This window comes from Argiope bruennichi, chromosome 2 (genome assembly GCF_947563725.1).
Source record: "Argiope bruennichi chromosome 2, qqArgBrue1.1, whole genome shotgun sequence".
Classification (NCBI taxonomy): domain Eukaryota; kingdom Metazoa; phylum Arthropoda; class Arachnida; order Araneae; family Araneidae; genus Argiope; species Argiope bruennichi.
Genome location: NC_079152.1, coordinates 65,124,198 through 65,128,622, shown reverse-complemented (window position 1 = coordinate 65,128,622; position 4,425 = coordinate 65,124,198).

Genomic DNA, 4,425 nt, shown 5'->3' with positions numbered 1-4,425 from the left:
CTTAGCAATCTGGTGACTCCTCTCAGGCACCATTCAAGATGGTGCATCATTTCGACGCTTTATTTATATATTTTTCAATTTTAATAGTTAAAAATGCTTATAGGATGGTAAAAAGACGTAGATTAATTTTTCGGGGAAATTCGACTTAAAACAATTATATATATATATATATATATATATATATATATATATATATATATATATATATATATATTTGGAGCAATGAACGTAGCCTTCTAATTAAGTGAATAATTATGCATTGGATTTCTTTTCAGAATGCAAAGGGTTAACCAACATTGCAAGATATATGCCCTTCTAGACCGACTTTTATCCAACCAATCCGAACTGTTTCTGAAATTTACTCACAAAAGTGCACATTGGCGGAGTGCTTAAAAATGAATTATTTCCTTCCAGTGGGGACTCCCCTATCTATACTTTTCATCCACACGCCAACCAGAATTGAACAATTTTACTAACAGAAAAACAACAACAACAACAAAAAACATTTACAAATGAAATCTTTGCATCAGAATAACACTAATTCTTAGCTGACGAACTATAAATAAAAAAATGCTTGCACGCTAGCTTAATGCTTAACTCATAAAATAGAGAAAAAAGTAGAAAATTAATTCTTATCATTTTTTTTTTCTTTATTGCACAAAAAGAAAAATGTTTTAGGGGTATAAATTTTGAAGAAGATAGTATGAATGAATTTGTTTTTGTAGCTAACAGTTTCATATACATCAAACCGTATAAAAAAAATGCTGCCCTTCTCTTTAAAAAGAATTACAAGAGGTACGTGTACCTATAATGTATCGAACAAATTAATTTCTTGTGTTCAATTTATTTTTTTTAATTATAGAGCATTTTGATGAATGTACCGGGAAAATTTCAAGGTACACAAACACACAATAAAAAAAATAATAAAAATAACGTCCATAGCATCCATTCATATGAAGAAATTAGTAATCCGTATTCATAATGTTTAAAAATAAACAACAAAAAAAAAGCTTTACGAAAGTAATAGCAATAATATCCAATTCAACGAAAAGATCTCCAAGAGGGAAAAATAAATACTTATTTAAAATAAATTGTTTTGGAATTATAATAATGCATCAATATTTTACAAACAGTTTTAAGTATTAATACCCAAAATTCATACTCGTAACACGTAGTACGACCGATTTGACGTTCGAAGGAAGAAAAGGGGAGGGGGGGGGGGGAGGGATGAGAATAGCTCCGTATATATCTTTTCAAATAAAAGAGACATATTAAAGTTTAAAATTATAACAATAACAGGAGTTGGGCTTTAGTTAGGCTGCTTTTTCCTAAAGTATTCAAAACTATTTTCGCTCATTATGCCGATAACTTGTTCTGGAGGGGGGGGGGGGGTGACCAAACAAAAAATTTTGGCGAAAATACTATATATTTATACAATATTTCTTCCTCAAGTCCTGCAGCCGCCTCATTGTGTGCTATTGTAGCCGGCGAGGGGGTGTTCCTGGGCGGAACGGGCGAAGCACGTCGGGAGAGTATTCCTCCTGGCAGGGTCACCCAAGGCGTGAAGGACGTTCCATTTTGCTCAGCTAAGGTCTGCAGGCATTCGGGGCTAAGTCAACCTTCCAACTTCGGTGCCCCAGGTCCACGGACCTATGGAAGCTGCCCACTTCCCTTTATCAGATCTTTGCTGAATGTCCTTGGTGCATGGCAGATCAGGCCTCCACCAATCATATTCTTAAATGTTTAAATTTTACGATTTTTGAGATTCTCAGGGATCCGCTATTGTTTTTGGACTTTTTAGAGATCTTTGGTTGGGATCAGAAACAACAACACATATGCAATAAATTAGATATGGTGGTTAATTTTTCTTTTCCATAGTTTTAGACTATCAGTAAAAGTTTGGTTTTCGTTAGTTGGCAAAGAAGTTTCATTCTACTTAAGAAAAAATACCAGCGAATTATCATGTTCTATAAATATTATCGATTCATAAAAAAATTTCCCTGACTTTTTCCGACCTCCCGGAATTCCCCGTTGATTTTTGGTCGGTTGGCTACACTGTTATACAGGCAATTATTAACAAAAGTATAGTTAAAATGTATAAAAGTATTTGTAATTATATTTTCAAACATAGTGCTTGATAAATCAAAATATACATTATCTCAGATTTTTCACAGTAAGGTCATTTAAAAATAAACATTAGCAAAAGATATCAGCCCAGAAGAAATCAATAGGGACGTAACAAAATATTGAGTTGTAACATTTCCTTATAACAAATATTTACTTCCTACAAATAAAGTTTGAAGATGATTTCTATTAAATTTTTTATAAGAATCATCCCAACTAATTATGTATTTTCTTGTATGCTTATTCACAAAAGAAGCCATCTATATTCCATTTCTCAAATATAAAATTCAACTAAATAACATGCTGTTTTAAAAATTTTTACTTCATGTGCAATGATATAGCCACAGCCTTTATAATCCTTGCCATAATGTAGACTTTATACCCAAATTATTCACTCAATAAATAGACAATATGTTTGTTGATGTCATGTCAAATGTTTTTTATAGTCATTTTTAACTTAAAAAAAATACACAATATTTTTACCATAGCACTACAGAAATTAAAAACATTAGATTTGAATTTCTCTACTACCAAATTAATCAAAACAAATCTAATTTTTTTATTACCAAATCCAATTTCTGGAATTTTGCCATATGGAATACGTTATTCAAAAAGGAACAATCTTATAAAAAAGTATTTTCCAGTATTGTAATTAAACTATTTTCATATTACTATAAGAATAAACAATTTTTATTGTTTTAAGTATATACATTAATAGAACATATTAACTCAATTATGTCCTTACATTATATGGTTAACATTATAAGAATATAATTTGAATTAAATAAGGAAATTAGAGTTAACTGGGAATTTAAAAAAATCACTGAGCCTTGCCCTTTTCATTTCAGTTCCAAACATACACAACAAAAATTGAAGAATTTACACTGAATGTGAATATCCCAATACTGTTCCACACAACATCAATTAAAGATGTAATTCACCATGCCAGAAATTTGGCCATAGGCAAGGTTCAAAAGCAGATACACTGAAGTTGCTGCTTCCCAAAAGATCAAAAATATTGAATTACAATAAATAAATGGACATAAAAAAGAAATACAACTTTTTCCTATACAGTGAAGATGAATATTGTTATTTCTCTAAAAAAGCTTGATCTTTTAAATCTGAATTCATTCAAGACACATACATGGACCAAATGTTCAAATTCAGAAAATAAATACACTAAAGAAAGCTTTGTTATTTCATTAATACAATTTTAGATACAAATTTAGTTTAGTTATATAAATGACCCATCTGTAAATGACATTACAGCTATTTTGGGATGAACTTCATAATTGTCAACCACAGTCAGATGATGAGGACAATACCTAAGCTGACACCCCATATACGAACTTCAAAAGTCATACCAATGGCAAGTCATTAAACTGCAGTGAATTTAATGTACATCAAACCTGTTTACACAGCAACTTTTTGGTGGAAATGAGTCTCTTGCGTTATCATTCAACAGAGTGGATAATTTTAGACATAAAGAAAACTACATAAGAGCACCAGAAAAGTTTGTAGATAAAAAAAAATAATCTAATAATGATAAATTGCTTTTTTATTAATTGATTATAAAACATTATTTTATTCGATAAATAATGTAAAGTCAAAACTATGGTTTTACCATTAATGAAATGTTTCATTCCGATTCAGTCATATAAATATAGATCAAAAACATTTTAATTATCTGTTACTTTCTAATAGGAATTTTTAAATCGAATAAAAAATAAATAAATGTGCCTTTTAAAGTCATAAAATAAATAACATCCTAAGAATATTTCAAGTTTCGAGATTTAGAAATACTTGGAAAATGATTTGACTAAAGTGAAATTTTTGCTATATTCTGTAATTAGAACAATTGTAAAAATTTATGTCTAGTAAAATATTAAATAAAAATCTCTGTTGCCTGTCAAAATAGTAATATGTACAATGTTTTCTTCACATTTTATATTACTCCTTTAGAATTGTTTTCACAAAATTCTAAGCATAATCTGAAAATTAATGTAATATATCTGTGAGAGATTTTTCAAGGATAAAACAAAAAAGGAATTTTTCAGAATTAAATTTTATTTACAGATATGTTTTTTAAAACAATACAAGTTCTTCAATGTGCAAAATTATGAGTTTTGAACATATATTATGCAATTCACAATGAAGCTTTAAGACAGAAATTATGGCATTTAAAAATTTTCAATTGCTTCCTAAGAAACATGAAACATTTTTGGAAAAATAACAAAACGTTAAAAAGACACTGTTTACTCTATAGATTCAAATGTTTAGTAAAAAAAATAGACTTAAGGC